This window comes from Sciurus vulgaris, assembly GCF_902686455.1.
Source record: "Sciurus vulgaris genome assembly, chromosome: 9".
Taxonomy (NCBI): Eukaryota; Metazoa; Chordata; class Mammalia; order Rodentia; family Sciuridae; genus Sciurus; species Sciurus vulgaris.
In genome coordinates this window covers 105,911,304-105,933,854 of record NC_136469.1, presented here as the reverse complement: position 1 = coordinate 105,933,854, position 22,551 = coordinate 105,911,304, and the positions used below count along the sequence as shown (strand labels likewise).

The following is a 22,551-nucleotide window of genomic DNA, read 5'->3' as shown; positions in this document are numbered from 1 at the left end:
GAGTCAGAAAAGTCACTTCATTCCTAAGAGTGGTCCTCCCTTTCCACTCTGAGCAGAGTTCAAAGCCTTTACTCAGGAAAAACAAGGAAAACCTCAAGATGGCTTTGACATTTTTCATGTGCATACTGAGAATAATTTTGATACAGATCTTTTCCGGGTCAGAAAAAGTAGAATAAAAAAATTTTTAAAGTGCTTCTAGTTAATTGCCTGTTTTTGTTTTTTGTTTCTTAAACCAAGGATGAAATTCTAATAGAAAACAAAAGTAAAAGCAAAAACAAAAACATGGCATCCCAGTATCTTTCTTCCTCTCTTAACCAGTTCATTATATTTACTTCCATGGGTACTTTACATTTTATAATGGGCTTTTATGCTTTAACAAAAAAAAAAAAAAAAAAAGCTTTTGCATTGAGAAGTTAGTAGTTACAGACATAAACATGGTTTAATTTATGGTTTTTAAAGTAATATAAGGAATAAAAACAGGATGTTAAAAAATGTCTATATTGAAACTCTAGCCAGAGCAACTAGACAGAAAAAAGAAATTAAAGGTCTACAAATAGGTAAAGAACTCAAACTATCACTATTTGCCAGTGAGATGATGCTATATTTAGAAGATCCAAAAAACTTCTAGAACTAACAAATTAATTCATCCAAGTAGCAGGATATAAAATCAATACCCATAATTCAATTGTGTGTTGTTATGCATCAGCAATTAATCCACTGAAAAAGAAATTAAGAAAACTACCCCATTCACAGTAGCCTCAAAAAAATAAAATAAAATAAAATGCTTGGGAATCAATCTAACAAAAGAGGTAAAAGACTACACTAACAAAAGAAATTGAAGAAGACCTTAGAAGATGAAAAGACCTCCCATGCTCCTGGATAGGAAGAATTAATATTGTCAAAATGGCCATCTGACCAAAAGCACTATACAAATTTAATGCAACTATTAAAATCCCAATGGCATTCTTCATAGAACTAGAAAAAGCAATCATGAAATTCATTTGGAAAAATAAGAGACCCAGAAGAGCCAAAGCAATCCTCAGCAAGAAATTTGAATCAGGAGGCAACACAATCCCAGATCTCAAACTATACTACAGAGCTACAGTAATAAAAACAGAATCATATTCACACCAAAACAGACATGTGGACCAATGGTACAGAGTAGAAGACACAGAGACAAACCCACATAAACACAGTTATCTCATATTAGACAAAGGTGCCAAAAACATTTACTGGAGAAAGGATAGCTTCTTCAACAAATGGTGCTGGGAAAAATGGAAAGCCATATTGTAATTAAATGAAATTAAAACTTCATCTCTCACCCTGCATGAAACTCAACTCAAAGAGGATGAAACTTAAGCACTAGAACAGAGACCTTGAGTCTACTACTAGAAAAAGTAGGCCCAAATCTTCACCATGTCAGTCTAGGATCTAACTTCCTTAATAAGACCCCAAAGCACAAGAATTTAAGTCAAGAATCAATAAATGGGATGGGCTCAAACTAAAAAGCTTCTTCTCAGCAAAAGAAACAGTCAACAATGTAAAGAAAGAGTCTACAGACTGGGAGGAAATCTTTACCACACGCACCTCAGATAGAGCACTAATCTCCAGGATATATAAAGAATTCAAAAAACTTGACACCCTAAAAACAAATAACCCAATCAATAAATAGGCTAAGAAACTGAACACACACTTCACAGAAGAAGAAATACAATCAATCAACAAATATATGAAAAATCATCCAACATCTCTAGCAATTAGAGAAGTGCAAATCTAAACTATTCAAAAATTTCATCTCACTCCAATCAGAATGGCAATTATCAAGGATACAAGCGACAATAAATGTTGGCGAGGGTGTGGGGAAAAGGTACACTCATACATTGCTGGTGGAACTGCAAATTGGTACAGCCACCCTGGAAAACAGTATGGAGATTCCTCAGAAAACTTGGAATGGAACCACCATTTGAAAATTATCCCACTCTTTGGTTTATACCCAAAGGACTTAAAATCAGCATACTACAGTGATACAGTCACATTGATGTTGATAGCAGCTTAACTCAAAATAGCTAAACTATTCGTCCTTCAAAAGACGAATGAATAAAGAAAATGTGATACACATGCACACACACACACACAATGGAATATTACTCAACTTTAAAGAAGAATGAAATTATGGCATTTGCTGGTAAATGGATAGAGTTGGAGAATATCAAGAAAATGAAATAAGCTAATCCCAAGGAACCAAAAGCTAAGTATTTTCTCTGATATGTGAATGCTAATTCACAATGGGGGACGGGGGAGGCACTAGGGAAGAATAGAGTTACTTTAGATTAGGTAGAAGGGAGTGAAGGGAGGGGAAGAGGTAGGGGGGTAGGAAGTATAGTAGAGTGAAACATATTATTACCTCATGTACGTATATGACTGCATGACTGATGTGATCCTACAATATGTACAATCAGAAAAATGAGAAATTATACTCCATTTATGTATGATTTATCAAAATGTATAAATGCATTCTGTCATGTACAACTAATTAGAACAAATTTTTTTAAATTTTTAAAGAAAAAAAAATTGTAAGAAACCGGAAGGTAAAATTCCATTTCCAGAATCAGAAAATAATCTTCAGTTAAGATTGTACTGATGTAGGCAATTATAATTTCTGGCAATATATTTTCACTGTATTTTGTAGTCCAGTTACAATCCTCAAAGATCCAGTAACTACTGCCAAGGGATTCCACAACCACAAGGGATGGTGGTCATTGGCTGTGTTGCAGCAAGTCTTGTTACTTTTAAATTTTTTAGCAGTAAAAGAAAAAGAAAGCCCTTTAGCCTAGGTTTCAATTCTTGAGTTTCTACAAACAACACTCACCAGCTGCACTTTCTGTACTAGGATGTTTGTGTGTCTGTGAGAGAGAGAGAGAGAGAGAGAGAGAGAAAGAGAGAGAGAGAGTGTGTGTGTGTGTGTGTGTGTGTGTGTACGCACATGCGCACATGTGCATATCATGTGTTCAGCATTTGGGGCTTTTGTTTTTGAAATGACACTTCATATCTTTGTGAAAGTTGAAATAACTAGAATCACATAAACACAATCTCCTATCAAGAGGAACTTAGGAGAGATAAGCTTTGTGAGTGTTAGGCGGATGAGAGTTAAAACAGCAAGATAGAAAACACAATTTCTGACATTGGTGGTGGGTAGCAGGGGCAACCAGTAACTCAAATACCCAGTGTTCAAATCCTGTGGCCTTTGCATGTGGAACAAAACCTATGACTACTATCCTTCCAGGGATGTCATTCCTACCCTCCTGCCCCAGCGTCCCCACCAGAGATAATCCAGTCCTGGGAGTGGACACCCTTGTGGCATTCTCCACAGTCTTGCCCCGGGCCTGGGTTTCTGGAAAGGCATGAAGGAGGGGGTTCACAGCCTGCCAGGACTTTGCCTCCACCCTGCCCAGACCTGCTCAGTTCCTCCACGAAGAAACCCCTCTACTGCTTATCTGGTATTAATGGAGGGCACAGGGCATGTGCACAAAAGCGAATTGAAAATATCAATCATTTAACATGTAACAGAGCTTCACTAGAGCACTGCAAAGGTGGAGCACTAAACTGGTCCTTAACTGCACTACTACCTGCCCTATACGTTTCTCTAGTTCTCTCCCCTATTAAGGAGATTACATTGCTGTTTTTTCCCCCAAAACGCCTATAAAATACTAAACCACACATAATGAGGCTCCTCTATTACTGTTTGCTGCCTACAAAAGGGTACTATCCCCTCCTGTGTCATTTTCTTTTCCAGTGAATATAATCAGCCTGCTGGGAGAGTCTCCTTCCTTTTGCTTCTACAAGGGAGGGGGTTGTGGGGAGAAGGCATCACCATAACAGAACAAGCAAGAAAAAGAAAACGTGGTTTAGAAGCAGGTCTCCAGTGAAGGATGAACTGCCCATCAACTCTCCACTTAGTAAGATACTCAAAGAGAAAAACAGGGAATTTCCTCATTATGTATTCCAGGAGCTCCTCTGGGCCTAGGGCGTGCCAATCACTGCTTTTACTATGGTTTCTATAGGAACGGTCATTCAACTTGTATTGCAAATATCAATTTACAGTAAACTTTTGGAAGTCAACCTACCTCTTGGGAACATTCTTTACATAAAGTTATTTTAAAGGCAATTTTTTCCACTGCCTGGGTGCTTGATGGCATCGAGGAAGTTCTGTCAATACATTTAGAAACGTGGTAAGAGCTTTATGGTTCTTCTTAAGCTGGAGACCGCTTGACTTTGGGAAATGTATACTGAAGCACCTATAGAGGAAATTATGTGATTTCTACAAGATAAGGGAGCGGATGGGATTTGCTACAGGTAATGGAGGTGGGGGAAGAGCAGCACGGGCTTTGCGGCAACCCGATGGGCAAAAAGGGTTCTCTGTACTGTTCTTTCTACTCTCAAGTATGTTTGAAATGTTCCCTCTTAATTCCCTTGTGAATGCAAATATCCTTCAACTGCTCTAGTAAAAATTAATCCTCATTGCAAAATATCTTGTCCATTCTGAGAGATGTCCATCAGATCTAGGTCCCCACTGGCCAAGAGACACCCACTCACTGAGATCCACCAGCACCTGCAGTATGCAGTAGGAGCACTATATGCGCTTCTCTTCCTCGGGTCTGGCCTCCCTTCCAGTGGTGCACAGGCATCACATTCAACCCCACTCACAAGACCTTGGAAGGCTCAAAGGAACTGTGTGGGTTACTTTGTAACACTGTGAGTATATCTGAAACCTCAATATTACCAAGCACTGGCTGAAGCAGATTCAGAAAGAGAAGCGGTTTTTCTTATCAATTCACTAAGGGAATATTAGGTCGAATCATAATAAACTGCCATTTTGTAAGGACAAAAAATGATCCAATACTGTCATTTCAGGTCATTCTGTTTGGACAACGTGGATCCCACTGCCAGGTCTCATGCTTTGAAATATAAGCAGCTTATACTCTTCCCAACTTCCACATGTCACGACTGCAGTGACTATTGGTGTGACTTTCTGTGGAATACCCCTCGCCCTTGGCAGACTCTACTATTACAAGTGCAGCAATGTCGTCCACCTGGTGTGATCACCACTGGCTTTCAGCACTATCAGAATTCAACTGATATTTGGTGTTGACGACCCAGAAAAACATTGAAATTTGAATTAGATTTAACTTAGTAAAAATCAGACAGTTATCACAGAATAAGAACCATTTTAAATTATACACTACTTTGATTGCCAAGATGATAACAGTCTCCCTGTTGCATGCTTCACAGGTTTCATGATTGCACACTTAACAATTTGTAAACATTTCATTCCTGGTTTTGAAATGAAAGAAACCCTACTGAAAAGACTGTCTCAAAATCAAAGTAATATTTTCCTTAGATAGGATATTAAAGTCAGGAATTGAGTAAATATCCTCTTGCCTTTCCATCCTCTCCCCTGTACTCCCTTCCTTCAGCTCTTTTATTCAACGGTTATGAAGCATCTGGTCAGTAAGACAGCTCTTGTGCTTAAGGAACCAGTTCTTTCCTGACAGCAGAGGGACACGAAAGAAGAGTTTCATTCATCCAGGGGATAATCAGAAGCAGTTTTAGGGAGGTACCTCTTTGAGCCAGGCCTGAAATCAGGAATAAGAATTTTCCCAGCAAAGAAAAGAGGAAAGAACATTACAGATACAGAGAACATCACAAGCAAAAAGCTGTAGTTACAAAATGGTACAGCAGGTCTGGGGGCCGCAGGCCCTTCACAGAGTGACGCCTGTGTTAAGATGAACTGAAGGGGAAGGGGTGGGGGGCGACTGGGCAGGAGAGGAGAATGGAGGATGGGAGCAGATTATGAAGGGCTTTGCAGATACTGCTAAGGGGCTGTACTTAGTCTTCAAGGCAATGAGGAACCATGCCCTTAATAATTAATAAAAAAAAAAAATGGGGGGTAACTTCTGAAAATACAAATAAAGAAAAAGGACAAACCACCTTATCTTGTTTTCCATCTGTTACTTCTCATTAGGTAAGCACCAGCAAGAACATTTAATAATAGAGCTACTGCTTCACAGCAAAGGCTCTGGAGCCACGCTGAGATTGAATCATCTGCCACTCACTCACTGTGTCTCCTTAGATAAGTTACCTAACTTCTCTGTGCCTCTTGTTTGTTTAGCTACAAAATGAATAACAGCACCAAGAACTTTGTTAAGTTTGTAGTAAGAATTAAAAGCAACAATTCATGTAAAGCTTTTGGAACATAGCCAACAAATGGTAACTGCATAATAAATATACTATTATTATTTGCAAAAACATACTGTCCCTAGGAAAAAGAAAAGCAAAATCTACTAGATTTGTTTAAGAAACATCTCTCATACCTACCTTCTAGACTTCAAGAAGGCTCCTCTGAGAACTGAGATTAAATGAGAATGTATCTTACAAAAGAAAATGGCCTGAATGAGATTCTTCACTGGGTCATGGAACATATGAGTTCCCCAAAATTAGAGGAGGGTAAAAGAAATGATTCTCTACCAGCACCGATACTCTTTTTAATAAGGAAAAGAGGTTCATCTTTACTTCACACGTTTTGTAAAGCTGTTTTTAAAAAGGACATTGATGCCGCATGTGACTGTACTATTTTTACCCTTTGAGGCTGTTATTTTAGTTCTGTCTTACAGTATGAAACCAAGACCGAATCAGCAAGTGACTATATTAGCACCTCCCCCTTACCTTAGCCACAGTCGAGCTTGGATAACCCCAGCCTCTAACGTACCAGAGCAAGGAACCCCTTTCAAAAATGTCTCTTCCTTCAAAGTGTAGGAGAAATGTTACAAAGACACGTGTTTTTTTGTTTTGTTTTGTTTTGTTCTGTTTTGTTTTGTTTGCAGTGCTGGGGATCAAAGCCAGGGCCTTGTGCATGCAAGGCAAGCACTCTACAGACTAAGCTATCTCCCCAGCCCACAAAGACACATTTTTATCAATTTGTCAGGCTTTCCCTCTCACCCCATGGCTGGGGATGAACCTGGCCTTGCATGTGCTGGGCAGGCACTCTACCACTCTGCTGCACTCCACTGCTCTGCTGTACCCCAGTCCTTGTGAGGCTTCCTTGATAGCTAATTAATATTCTGTGAATATAAAGATTAATGTCTGATTCCCATGCAAAAACACAATTAGGACAACCAAAAAGTATTACAAAGTTATCCAGAGGCGGTAGAGCACATAGTTCAGAGTTCTGAAATCGGACTGCCTCTGTTGTGTTCCTAGCTCTGCCACATACTGACTGTGTGATCTTGGGAAAGGTACTCAACTTCTCTGTTCTTCAGTTCTTTGTAAAATGGGAATAATAACTTCATCTACCTCATACAGTCAAGAGGATTAAAGTTAATACTAATAGAACATGTAGGACCATGCTTGGCATAAGACAGGCACTTAGTAGGGGAGCAGAGTACACCAACCCCAAATAGGTCACACTGGCATATAGGATTATTTTGAGTTACAAGCATTTAAAACATAGCAAATGCAGGAAGAACACAGTGACCTCCCTTTTTATTCCTATAGTTATGAAAGGTTCCTGTACTAACAGAAAGAAATACATTCTTATCGTCAGAGAGGAGGAGCTGAGATGGAGAGAAATCTATAGGCACAACCCTGCTCACTAACCCCAGTTACTTTTCCACATGAACTGCCCTATCCCCAACCCCATCTTCTTATCTCAGTTTTACAATCTGGCCTCTTTCTACTCTTTGTTCATGCTACACATAAGCTTCTCAGGGCCTTCCTTCTCCTTGTTGAAGGCTCTCGTGCACAGGTAGGAATTACTAAATGAAACCCCCAAGCTTTTCCCCTGTGAATCCATCTTTAGGCAGTCTAACTTACAGAGTCCCCACCAGGAAAACTAAAATGGGCAGAAGAAAAAAAAAAAAAAAGATTTTTCCTCCCCTACACACTATGAAAGTATTTGTTTAAAAAAAGAAGGAAGAAAAAAAAATCTAAAAACATCTCCAAAGCCCTCCTGGGCCAAAGCCCAGAAGCTGATCTTGGTTTTCACTGTGCAAAATGTACATGCAGGCCTAACAAGGAAATGATAAAAAAGAAAAATATGTTCCATCATCTCGATTTTTAAGGTAAAAATACATTCATTCTTTTGGGGGGGTGGGTAACCACGGATTAGACTCAGGGGCACTCAACCACTGAGCCACATCCTCAGCCCTATTTTGTATTTATTTATTTATTTTAATTTAGAGACGGGGTCTCACTGAGTTGCTTAGCACCTCGCTTTTGCTGAGGCTGGCTTTGAACTTGCAATCCTCCTGTCTCAGCCTCCTGAACTGTTGGGATTACAGGTGACATTCATTCTTTTAATCACTTCATGTCTTTAAACTAAACTGAGAGAAGAGTTTGTAATGTTCTGTCTGAGGCATGTTGTGGGGGCGGGCAGGGTAGGCATCTTCTACATTCACAGATGAAGAAACTGAGACTCGGAGTTTAACCAAATGCCCAGTGTCACAGCTGGTGACACTTCAAAGCCCACTGCCTTCCCCTCTGGAAGCTGCCTCCTTTTAGAACAAACAGCACTCAATGAACTAGAGATGTTGATTCACTTCTCTAACCCCAACTTCTCATGTGTGTCCTGGATCTGTACCTCTAAACACCAGCAAGATTATCTCTCCCTCATTCTTTCATGTATAACTCTTTAACCAGATATGAACTACATCAAATTCTCCTTGAACCTGAATTCCACCCCAAACAGTTGAAAACCATTTACTGACTATTTACCATAGGCTGAATACTGGGCTAAACGATGCCTCTGCAAAGCTAAAAGACAGACTGAAATAACACATTAGTTCAAGATGCAAGATGATGTTACACAGGGAAATCTAATCTAATCTGGAAGATCAGGGGGTATAGGAAGGAAGTGATATGCAAGCTGGAACCCCTCGGAGGGGAGAAGTGAGACAGCAGACCCAGCTGGTCCACAGGTTCTGAGAGGGAGGGTGCTGGTGGCTTCAAGGGGTAAATAGATGGGGGAGAGGGAGGGTGACAGAGAAGAAGGGACTGCAGACCTGTGCACACAGGGGGCATCCAGTGTCCCACAGGTCGTGCTGAGGGCTTCTGAGATTGACACTGGGGATAACGTGAAGTTCTCGATGGGTTTTAGACAGGGGAGGGCCAAGAGCATATTTGCGTTTTCATAACTGTGGTCACTGTGTGCAACACACTAGGGAAGGACAAGAATGGAAAGAGGAGCCGAACAGGATGTGGCAGAGATCGCTAGGTGTCTACCCACAGCATTCACTTCTCTCCAGTAACAAAACTCATTTTACACTGGGTATGCTGGTGCCCAGAATAAAATACTGTATTTCTCAGCTCCCTTTGTGGCTAGGTACAACCATGTGGCTAAGTTCTGGTCCATGAGATAGATACAGGCAAAAAAGTCTTGGAGGGATCAAAAGGTAGGCTGACTCAGGTGGGAGGAGTCCTTTGCTTTTCTGCTTCTCTTCCTTCTAGCTTTCAATTCAGACAAGATGTCTAGACCTCTACCAGCCATCTTGGCCAAAACATGAGATAGCAAGGGAGAAGTCGAAGGGCTTAGGCAGCCAGGGAAAGATGGCGAGTGAGGAGGTCAGGGGCAGGGCCAGAACACAGGAGCATGGAGAGGGTCTTCTGATGAGGTCAACTTCCTGCTTGATGAAAGTGCTCGTGGACACAAGCTGGGGACTCAATCAGGCAGATATGTCCTTACTCATGCTCCTAAGCGGATGTGAAGAGCCTACAGAATGACAGCTCTAGCCCTCTGACCAGAACATCTCCAGCAATTAGAAAAGCAAATTAAAACTACACCGAGAGTCCCTCTCACTCCAGTCAGAATGGCAGTGATCAAGAATATAAGCAACAATAAATGTGGGCCAGGCTGTGGGGGAAAAGGCACACTCTGCACAAAATTCTGCACAGCCTATCCCCAACCCCTACACTGAGGAGAGCAGTCCTTGACAGACAGAAGGAGCTGTCAGACGAGAAGCAGGAAAACCCTGGAGTTCCCGTGAGGAGATATGTGCCAACAATTTACTGCACCAAGAAGGGCCGGGCTGTCAAAGAGGCAGGGACTTAAGAGCAAGGAGGTGGGATTCCAGAGGAGGGAACACAGCATAGAGGAGGACAGGGAAAGAGGGCAGAGAAGAGAAAGAGGGCGAGCAAAATGTTCTATGTCTGGAGAGGGCTGCGTGTGTGTGTGTGTGTGAAGGTTTCAAGGTTTATTAAAATGAAGTATTAGCAAACAATATGTGGAAACAAAGTCCTTAAGAGTTGTGGTTTTGAAAAGCACAACATAAACAGAAAAGGACAAGTACAAATAAGAAGTAGTGCAGCTATTGTTTTTTTTTTTTTTTTATCATCTGCACAGGGGAAAAAAAATTCTTTTTTTTTTTTTTTGTATTAAGGATTGAACCCAAGGGCACTGAGCTATAGCTACTGAACTACATCCCTGGTCTTTTTATTTTTTATTTTGAGACAGGGTCTCACTAAATTGCTGAGGCTGGTCTCAAACTTATAATCCTCTTGCCTCAGCCTCCCGAGCCACTAGTATCACAGGTGTGCACCACCATGCCTGACAGGAAGGCTTTTAAAGAGAACATGAACAGGTGTGTGCATTTAGTTTTCATGACTCTGGCCTCCACCTGCTGAGACAGGCTAGGGGGGAGGCTAGGGAGGGTCTCCATGCCAAGTGAAGGGAAATCATTCTCTCTCTCCCCCAACAACCAAGAGAGTGTCAGTGGTTGCTCAGCTCACATCAGGGAGAGTCACAGGTGGAGCCCCAGGCTGCCTGAATGTAAAGGGTGGTGGCTTGATTTAAAGTGGACAGGCTGTCACCTGCCACACTATGACTTCTTTCAAATAATTATCTTAACATTTTTATTGCTGACTAAAAATATTATAATAATATGTATTAATGTATTATTAAATTAAGCATTCTTAAAATTTTAAAGGAGTGTGAAGTTGAAAGTCAGGAATTTTATTTACTTAAATCAATACCAGCAAGTCAAAAAGAGAATGGATTTTGACAGGCATGGTGGTGCAGTCCAGGAGGCTGAGGCAGGAGGATCACAAGTTCAAAGCCAGATTCAGCAATTTAGCAAGACCCTAAGCAACTTAGGAAGACCCTGTCTCAAAATAAAAATTTTTGGAAAAGCGGGAGGGCTGGGGATGTGGCTCAGTGGTTAAGCACCCCCGAGATCAATCCCTGGTACTAAAAGAAAAAAAGAATGCATTTTGATATCCTGAGAGTTAACAATAGCAGCAACTTGTTAGCTTTTCTTCAAAAGCCTCACTCCATGCCAGGCTCATTTACTGTTCCTTTTAGATGTATCACTTCAAACAACCGCACTGCAGCCCTTTGAGGTAGTAACTATTATAGTTTCCATCTTACAGATGAAGAAACTGAGGCACAAAATGGTTGCGTTTTGTCCAGTCTCATAAAAACTAGTGAGTGTCAGAGCCCAGGATCTGAAAGTGGGTCACCTGAGGTCAGAACCAGTGCTTCTTGCATTTGCCAGAACATGTGCTTCTCCTAACTCTAAAGAAGACCAGACCTGGCCATTACCTTAAAGTAAGCAATGGAAAAATAACTAAGCAAAGACAGGAAAACAATGTTTTACTTCACTAGAGAATGGGTGGAACTAGTCAGACCAAAAAAAATAAATAAATAAAGAGGTGAGCTCTTGGTGTTTTCTTTTTGTCAGTCTGTCATAGCAACTCAGCGAAAAAGGAACCTGGGTTATCATCAGTTCGTGGTAGCAATGGTCTGCTCCTTCCCAGAACTGTGACAGCAGAACACCCTGGAAAGTCCTTGTGATAACTGGATAAGCACAGACAATTCAGTCAGCCCCTGTGCATGAGAACAAAGGGTGGTGTGGCCCCAACATGTGAGCCAGACACTGAGGTGGCCAGGCACAGGAAACTGTTCCACTTCTAGTTAAAGTTCACTCATGTACAAGTGAGTCTGAGACAAGGTGTCTGGGGCTGTGGAACAAAAGAACCAATATTTCCACTAGAAACACAAATAGCAGACCTCAGCTACTCCAATGTACTCATATAAAGGCCTTTGAAAAGAGAAAAGTCACTGAGGAGTCAGGGTTGGGGTTATGAAGCTACACCAAGGCACGCAGGATAAGCAACTCATACTTCATCACAGTTGGGAGAACAGCAGTCTGGGTGAGCCCACAGAAACTTCCAAACACAGAAGCACTCACGTTAGAGACCCAGAGGAGGGGCGTGTGAGTGAGGATCTGTACTGCTCAAGACCCATTATTAGAAACCCACTCTCTATCAAGTTCTCTGCAGACATTTAGGGGGAAAAGGGGGAAAATGATAAACAGACAGGCTCCATCCTTTCTCAATCTGCTTCTCTATTTTTACATTTGGCCAGTGTGCAGGAAACAGTTAACACAGCAGGCTGGGACCTGCTATTCTTAGAAAGGCCTATTTGCCTTTTCAAAGTTGGCCTTTTGGCATCTGAGAACCTGGATTTGGGAAAGGTCCTACCATTCCCACTGAGCCTAAACTTTTTTTTGTTTTTTGGGTTTTTTTGTTTTGTTTCATTTTGTTTTTTAATAATTTACACTGAACACCTGCTTTTCTTTTGGAAGCCTGGAATTTGGGGGCCTACTAGGCAGAGTGTGCCTACTATGCAACAAGCTCTCAGTAAAAAAAATCTGGGAGGGGCTGGGGTTGTGGCTCAGTGGTAGAGCACTTGCCTGGCATGTGTGATGACCTGGGTTGGATCCTCAGCACTGCATATAAATAAATAACTAAAATAAAAGTCCACTGACAACTAAAAAAATTAAAAAAACAAAAAAACAAAAACCTGGGATACCAAGTCTCTAGTGAGTTTCACAGGGGGTAGGCAGGCAATATGCCACATGTTGTTGCAGCTCATTGCTGGAGGTTTTAAGCAAGTTCTGTGCTATGTAATTCCACTGAAATAGGACTCCAGATACACCCCACGTGCCTTTCCCCTTTGCTCATTTTGCTCTGCATCTTTCACTGTAGTAAATGGTAATCATGAGCACAACTGTACACTAAATCCTCTTCCTAACAAGTCATGGAACCTGGGAACGGTCTTGGAGCTCCCCAACTCTTGACACAGTGGGTGAACTAGAATGAGCTGTGGAGTAAGAAAGACCTGGTGTTAGTCCCAACTTTGACCTTTAGTAGCTGTGAATCATTAAGTTAGTGAAGTTCCCCAGACCTTAGATTTTTCTGAAAATAAGATAGTCTAACCTGCCTCAGAAGACTGATAAAGAGTAAGCGGTACACAACAAATACTATGTGCTTTTCTCCTTAAACTAACATGCAAATGGCACCCCCTGTAGTTTCACAGGGCCCCACCTGCACAAAACCAGGCAGGCCCAGTGAAGCTCACGGCACCCCTTCCTCCTCCCACAGGTGGGCGGGAGTCTGCCAGCTCATGAGAGCCTGCTGGGCTCCATGTCATGCTGGACACCAGTAATCTGACACAGGGGAGTACTTACACTATGGAATTGGCAAACTCTAAAAATCAGGGCTTCTCCCAGTTGCTGAACATTTACCTGCATGCCACTGCCCCTTCATCTAGAAAATCAAAAAGAGATGAAACTACGAACATTTAAAAAAGAATTAAACTATGAGAAAACGGTGCTCAATATTACTAGCCTAAGCAACACAGTGAGCTACCACTGTACACCCACTAGAACGGCAAGAATAAGAGTGAAGCAGCATTTGGAGAAACTACTGGAATCCTAATACACTATTAGTAGGGAAGTGAAGTAATTCAACTCCTATACCCAAGAGAAATGAAAATATATGTCCACACAAAGACTTGTACATGAACATTCATAGCAGCTCTATTTACAATAGTCAAAGGATGCAAACAACCCAAATATTTTTGCTTGCTGTATAGCCCTACAACGGAGTATTTAGCCACAAAAAGGAATGAAATGTTCCTGATGCATGCTGCAGCCTCCCTGAAAGGCATCTCAGCAAGAGAAGCCAGGCACTAAAGGTAACCAGTACAAAGCTAGGGTCTATGAAATATCCAGAACAGTCAGATTCATAGACAGCAAGTAGGTTAATGGTTTCCAGCAGCTGGGAGAAATGAGGAATTGATGACTTACTAGGAATAGTTTCTATGTAGTTGATGAAAAAGTTCTGGACCTAGACAGTGGTAATTGTATATAACATTATGAGGTTACTTAATGCTACTGAATTATACACTTTTAAATGGCTACAATGGTGAATTTTAGGTTATATATATTTTACCACAATAAGGAAAGTAAAAGATATTTAAAAAGTTAGATAAGCTACCAAATATAAACAAGTACAAGGGTTTGATCCAGAAAGCATATTTTCTATCTTATAAAAATAAACCATGAAAAGTCAGAAAACCTAAAAGGAAAAAAAATGTCTAAATAAGTATTTCAATAGAGTAAATGCTAATGGGCAGGGAACTATAATTTCCTTAAATGCATTGAGTTCCCCTCACCTCACAGGGATACATTAAGGTAAAAACTTAAAATAATTGGTAAAAGAACACCCTCTTCAAGTTCTGATACATAAAGCCAAAGGCAGCAAGGAGGAAGGAAACATGTGCATAGAGGTGGTCAGTGAAGTTACTGTTTAAGGAAGTCCCCCTGTGTGGGAAGTAACCCAGTGCGGTTTAACAGCACACTCACCAGAACGATAAGGCGTCTTGAGGCACTTAGTCAAATGAGAAGGCACCTGACTTTGTCAGTCCCCTGGTCTCTTAATTTATAAAACAGTGGACAAATTTGTGGGTTATTTCAGATACACATGATCTGGAATCCAAGCTGTGTACCTTTTAAGACAGAAGGAGGGCTGGGGTTGTGGTTATAGAGTGCTTGCCTCACACGCATGAGGCACTGGGTTCGATCTTCAGTACCACAGACAAATACAAACAAAATAAAGGTATTGTGTCCATCTACAACTAAAAATATTTAAAAAGAACAGAAGGAAACCTGGAAATCCCAGAGGTGCAATGGCCCCACCTCACAACTGAAATCCAAAAGCCAGTGAGACTGAGTCCTGGGTGATCCAGAAATGCATGGTAAGGGTCAAAACCACAATGGCATACAAGGATAAGAAACAGGAACTCCAAGTCTCAAGGTCTCCTTCACAGCAGAGTGGAGGCAGCATAAGAGAAAGTAAGCTACCATGAGTCCAGAAAGGCAGAGCTTCAGCAAAATCAGACTGCGAGCTTAAGGAAGCCAGGACCATTCATCTTTTGATTTCTCCATCCCGGGCATACTCATTTACTCTCTGCTGTACAAGTGAAGAATAAACCAAAACAAAATGGCTGACTCCTGCATTGCAAATTACAGTGGGGGCTGGGGACATAGCTCAGTTGGTAGAGTGCTTGCCTAGTATCTTCAAGGCCCTGGGTTCAATCCCCAGCACCACAAGAAAAAAAAAAAAAAAAAAAGATTCCACAAATTAGTGTATGGACAGAGTCTCTTCTCCTCTGAAGGAGCAAAATTTACCAGGCTCCAATCTCATGAGCAAGGAATTACACCTATTCATGTTACTTTTGCAGCGGCAAATAAAATTAAGGAACAGCTATATCTACATGACTACTCGGAATAAAGGAAGAAAGTGAAAAGGTGTTCTCAAAGAACTAGGATTATGTGAAAAATTTTCTTCCCATAATCTGTTAGAAATCATTAAAGGTTTCGTGGAAATGTCCTACTCATTTGTTTATTTGTACATATTTTGACCATTTTTCTTTTCAGGTCTTTACCAGGGTGGAATCACGCAAATATTAGTTTTCTAAAATTAAAAATTTTCAAAGGGAAAGGAAGAGTTTTGGTAATGAGGATATAATTATGTTTTTATCTGAAATAGTAATCATCAAACTTTAACATTCATCTTAGAAATATAGTGCACAGGAAACAGAAGTGAGCTGCAGGGTCGACTGACGGTAACAGGCAGCAGAGTTCCCTGGGCAGTGTGAACATGTATGCCAGAGGACTTGGATCTCAACTAAAAGACAATATTCCAGTTTCAGAACTTTTAGCAAGTTGGCCTTTTGAAAGTCACAATCTTCTTCAGAAAGGTTTTTCTTGTGTGAAAAATGAACTTTTGCCCAGTCATCCTCTTGAATTATCAGAAGAAAATTTCCAGCTCAACCAAGATAAAAAGAATTTTTATACACTGAGTAACATCCAAGGTCTACTTGCTCCTCTAAAATTAACAAATGGAATTTAAGGCAGTGCAGCAGGTTCAGCGTCTTCCATTTCTTTCAAGCTCAAATCTTTCCCTGGATATTTTGAGGGGTAATGATGAGACTATTGGATTTGAAGATATTCTTAATGATCCATCTCAAAGTGAACTAATGGGCAAACCACATTTGATGGTGGAATATAAACTCAGTTCATGAATCAGAGGGTCTGCATCTTGTTATAGTTGTCTTTTGTTATAATTCGATGTATACAACATTAAAAGTACTGACACAAGAAAAAAAAAAAAAAAAGGAATATAGTGCACAAAACCCAAAGCTGATAATGCCAAGAGTTCTCTTAATACAGTTAAAAGAATTAATTCTATTAGATCAATTCCTGAATAACATAAGTGTTTCTAAGCCCCAATCTGTGCATTATGGTCTATGTGTACTAACTAACCAGCATCAACCAACGGTTAAGAGTTGACACATCTGAAACAGTCACAGAAACAATTCAAAATGTTTCACTTTCTCAGATTGTCACATGAGCTCTTCTGACAGCTTATACTCTGGTTGCTGGTAATAATATCTACCTTTTACTTTGTGGGTGCAATTAATACCAATAAACATTAAATAGACATACTTCCATGTCTAAATTTAAATAATGTTTATCTCCTCAAAAAACAAAATGAAGGGCTGGGATTGTAGCTCAGTGGTAAATCACTTGCCTAGCTTGTATGAGGCACTGGGTTCGGTCCTCAGTATCACATCAAAATAAATAAATAAAATAAAGGTACTGTGTCCACCTACAACCAAAAATATTAAAAAAAAAAAAGAAACAAAATTATATGGGAAAGCACTCTCACAAAAATCTAAAGATCTTCTTGATTTCTTTAAATTCTTACTAATCAGCAGCATTGTAACCATTACCAACGAAAACTTTCTTGAGTTAATGGGCACAAGGTATGGAATAATATGCTTAAATTATGAAGCAACCATTTTTGCCCTCAGGGAGATTATTATGTTCAGATAGTTGATAAGCAAAAAAGGCAATTATAATAATGCAGACAGATAGAACAGTAGCTTAGAAAGGGCAAGGCATTTACAACCAGGGGAATGTCCCAGGTCTCCCTCTTAAGAGCACCTGAGATGGGTTCCCATAACTGGAGAGGAGTGCTGTCATGCACTGCAGGAACAAAGCTTCAAAGATAGGATAGTGTCAAGTGTTTTCGAGCACAGGGGTCTGAATAGTCCTTAAATGCTATCCATTATTCATCTTTCTTTTCTTTTTTGTGGTACTGGGAATAGAGACCAGGACCTCATACATGCTAGGCAAGGAATCAGCCACTAAGCTACATCCCCAGCCCAGTGATATTTGTTATAACTGCAACCACCACATTGTCTGAAGCTGTATAGACCCTTCACCTACTTGGGCAACTGAGACACCCTTTCCAGAACTGAAGCAGTGCAAGTGCAGAGACTAATCCAGGAACATCCTGACATGAGTTTCGGTATAGGCAATCAGCTACTGCGTAGCCTAGAGCAAATCATCTCCTTATCCTCCATTTCCATAAGTAAAAAAATCTGGAGGTCATTCTTCAAAGTCTCTTCAAGTTCTAAAACTGTACAATTCCTCTTTATTACTAACAAATCAGTTACCACTTTGTATGAGTAATTATCGGTTATATAAATCTATATAAGTCTAGGAAGAAAACATTCCATAAACACACTGAGCCCAGTTTCACCCCAGGGCCATTGTACACACTCTTCCCTCTGTATGGCATGGGCCAGCGATGTCTATCATTGCTCACACTCCAATTCTTGAAAGCCCAAGTAGAAACTTTCCCTAATCCCTTCCTACCTCCACTCCCAGAAAAAGCTTTTGACACCAAAGCTTCCTCCACTCATACAATTCAGTCTCTTTTTAAACTGCCTCCCAGGATAAGTGTCATAATACCTATCCTCATCAATAAACCCTTAATAGAGACTACTAGTTACAAGAAATAGCTTCAAAGAATCTAAGACTCTCCAGGGCTGGGGATACAGCTCAGTTGGTAGAATGCTTGCCTTGCAAGTACAATGCCCTGGGTTCAAAAAAAAAAAAAAAAAAAAAAATCTCCAGTCCAGTACTTTATGGTATTGCAGAGAAATAAAATTCAATTTACATAAATCACAATGCCAAATGCAGTTCTTCATAAAAAGTTTTTTTCAAAAAGCTGCACAGAGTTCTGACTAAGACAAGTTTCCTTCAAGTAAGCAAATGGGAAAGGAGGGATGAGTAGACACACTGATTATTTCAGCTCTGAGACCATTTCCCAAACTTTCTGGGAACGAATCTCTTCATAATTGCTTTCCGTGCCTACAGCACAGTCTTCTGAATACATTCAGTGGAAAAATAGCTAAATAAAACTTTGATGGAAATTTGACTTGTTGATATCACTAAAAATTGCTGAAAGCCAAGTTTTATGAATAAAATAAACCAGATGATACCTTTTCTGAGCAAAGAGGCTGATTATTCTTGCAGCCACTATATCTCTCCTCATACTACAAATAATCAGTGAATAGAACATAACTATCCAGCCAGATGCAAGAGGATTTTTTAAGATCGAGAATATTTTTATTGCTTCTACTTTTAAGTTGCAGGAGAATCGAACCTTTGAATAAACCTCTCTCTTGATTTATAGTATTACTGTAGAAAAAAATTACAGATACTCCATTAAAAAAGCCCTATGTGCCTAACTCCTGTTTTCTATACAAAATAATAAAAAGTTAAAGCCAGAAAAGGAGGAGGTGAGAGATATGAAAAACAATAATAATTGAATTTTACTCTCCTGGTAGATCATGCTAAAATAATTTCTTTGTAGGGAAGGGGATCTTCAGTCTGTAATGATGCACATAAGAACAGGAATAAGAAAATATATGACACTGAAGAATCTTTAAATCTGATTTCATGTTTGTAGACTCTCACAAGCAATCCACACGGATTCACAATATAGTCGGCATTTTAAATATGGAACAAAGAAGAGCACACTTCCACACGTCTCTTCATCTCACCATGAACATTTTTAAAACTTTATTTCTTGACTAACTAAATGCAATGTGTGATCATGGATTAGATCCCAGATGTGGGGGTTGATGAGAAGGAAGGAGGTGGAGAAAGCGCTATAAAGACACCAGAGGGACCACAAATGTAATGTGACTATGGACTCGAATTAAACGTCTCAATATTAATCATTGTATTGTGGTTATAAAAGAGAATGTCCTTGTTCCTAGACAACACACAATGAACTATTTAGTTGTAAAAGTGGGGGGACAATGTCTGAAACTTAACTCTCAAATGATTCGGGGGGCGGGGAAGAGAATCATTACTTAGTTTCATATACTATTATGTATTCTATGTATTATTAAAGTATTATTGTAAATTTTCCATAAGTTTGAAACTATAGCAAGGTTAAAAGTTACTGCCCTGGGTTCAATCCCCAGCACCACCACCACCAAAAAAAAAAAAAAAAAAGTTAACAAAATATATTAGGGATGTGGATGAATGAAGGTAATGGTATTGCTACCCCCTTCTATCTTCAGTAGATTTCAGCTTCCTCAGAAAAAAGGGGACTACTATTTTATTAAATGAAGCTAGGCAACCTGAAAAATTAAAGAGATAAGTTAGACCCTTGAACTTCAAACTTTAAGTGATAAATGATAAGAAAGAACCAAAAGAATAGAATAAGAAGACCGATATAAATCAGAAACGGGAGAAGAGACAGAAGAAATGGAGACATAAAAAGGAAGTTTTTTTTTTTATTGTAAACAAATGGGATACATATTGTTTCTCTGTACATGGCGTAAAGGCAAACCATTTCTGTAATCATAAATTTACATAGAGTAATGTTGTTTGATTCATTCTGTTATTTTTTCCCTTCCCCCCACCCCCCACCCCTCTTTTCCCTCTATACAGTGCTTCCTTCCTCCATACTTGCCCCCCTCCCTAACCCTAACTTTAACCCTAACACTAACCCTTCCCTCCCCCCATTATGTGTCATCATCTACTTATTAGTGATATCATTCGTCCTTTGGCTTTTTGAGATTGGCTTATCTCACTTAGCATGATATTCTCCAATTTCATCCATTTGCCTGCAAATGCCATCATTTTATCATTCTTTATGGCTGAGTAATATTCCATTGTATATATATACCACAGTTTCTTTATCCATTCATCAATTGAAGGGCATCTAGGTTGGTACCACAGTCTGGCTATTGTGAATTGAGCAGCTATGTACATTGATGTGGCTGTATCTCTGTAGTATGCTGATTTTAAGTCCTTTGGGTATAGGCCAAGGAGTGGGATAGCTCGGTCAAATGGTGGGTCCATTCCAAGTTTTCTAAGGGAATCTCCACACTGCTTTCCAGAGTGGCTGCACTAATTTGCAACCCCACCAGCAATGTATGAGTGTACCTTTCTCCCCACATCCTCGCCAACACCTGTTGTTGCTTGTGTTCTTGATAATCGCCATTCTAATTGGGGTGAGATGGAATCTTAGGGTGGTTTTGATTTGCATTTCTCTTATTACTAGAGATGTTGAACATTTTTCCATATGTTTGTTGATTGCTTGTAGATCTTCTTCTGTGAAGTGTCTATTCATTTCCTTGGCCCATTTGTCAACTGGATTATTTGAATTCTCGGAGTAGAGTTTTTTGAGTTCTTTATAGATTCTGGAGATTAGTGCTCTATCTGAAGTATGATTGGCAAAGATATTCTCCCACTCTGTAGGCTCTTTCTTCGCATTGCTGATAGTTTCCTTTGCTGAGAGAAAGCTTTTTAGTTTGAATCTATCCCAGTTATTGATTCTTGCTTTTATTTCTTGTGCTATGGGAGTCCTGTTAAGGAAGTCTGGTCCTAAGCCGCCATGTTGAAGATCTGGACCTACTTTTTCTCCTATAATCTGCAGGGTCTCTGGTCTGATTCCGAGGTCCTTAGTCCATTTTGAGTTTAGTTTCATGCATGGTGAGAGATATGGGTTTAGTTTCATTCTGTTGCATATGGATTTCCAATTCTCCCAGCACCATTTGTTGAAGAGGATATCTTTTCTCCATTGCATATTTTTGGCCCCTTTGTCTAGTATGAGAAAATTGTATTTATTTGGGTTTGTGTCCGTGTCCTCTATTCTGTACCATTGATCTACCTGTCTATTTTGGTACCAATACCATGCTGTTTTTGTTACTATTGCTTTGTAGTATAGTTCAAGGTCTCGTATTCTGATACCCCCCGTTTCACTCTTCCTGCTAAGGATTGCTTTAGCTATTCTGGGTTTATTATTCTTCCAGATGAATTTCATAATTGCCTGCTCTATTTCTGTAAGGTATGTCATTGGGATTTTAATTGGAATTGCATTGAATTTGTATAGCACTTTAGGTAGTATGGCCATTTTGACAATATTAATTCTTCCTATCCAAGAACATGGAAGATCTTTTCATCTTCTAAGGTGTTCTTTAATTTCTTTCTTTAGTGTTCTGTAGTTCTCATTGTAGAGGTCTTTCAACTCTTTTGTGAGATTGATTCCCAAGTATTTTATTTTTTTCGAGGCTATTGTGAATGGGGTAGTTTTCCTAATTTCTCTTTCTGAAGATTCATCACTTATGTATAAAAATACATTAGATTTATGAGCATTGATCTTGTAACCTGCTACTTTACTGAATTCACTTATGAGTTCTAAGAGTTTTCTGGTGGAATTTCCAGGTTCCTCTAAATATATAATCATGTCATCAGCCAACATGGATAGTTTGAGTTCTTCTTTTCCAATTCGTATCCCTTTAATTTCTTTGGTTTGTCTAATTGCTCTGGCTAGAGTCTCAAGAACGATGTTGAATAGAAGTGGTGAAAGAGGGCATCCCTGCCTTGTTCCAGTTTTTAGGGGGAATGCTTTCAGTTTTTCACCATTTAGAATGATATTAGCCATGGGCTTAGCATAGATGGCCTTTACAATGTTAAGGAATGTTCCCACTCTCCCTATTTTTTCTAGTGTTTTGAGCATGAAGGAGTGCTGTATTTTATCAAATGCTTTTTCTGCATCTATTGAAATAATCATGTGATTCTTGACATTAAGTCTATTGATATGGTGAATTACATTTATTGATTTCCTGATATTGAACCAACCTTGCATCCCTGGGATGAAACCCACTTGATCGTGGTGCACTATCTTTTTAATATGTTTTTGTATGCGATTTGCTAAAATTTTGTTGAGAATTTTTGCGTCGATGTTCATTAAGGATATTGTTCTGAAATTTTCTTTCCTTGATGTGTCTCTGTCTGGTTTAGGTATCAGGGTAATATTGGGTTCATAGAAAGAGTTTGG

General features: G+C 39.7%; 1 protein-coding gene and 1 pseudogene across 2 annotated transcripts in view; one reads left to right on the top strand and one right to left on the bottom strand.

Annotated features, from left to right (window-relative positions):
* TEC (tec protein tyrosine kinase) overlaps positions 1-22,551 on the bottom strand; it is a 123,944-nt gene that overhangs the window by 48,426 nt on the left and 52,967 nt on the right. The window lies entirely within an intron of this gene.
* LOC306669289 (proteasome maturation protein-like) lies at positions 15,958-16,420 on the top strand (annotated as a pseudogene). Its single transcript has one exon. The product of its transcript is annotated as a proteasome maturation protein-like (transcript).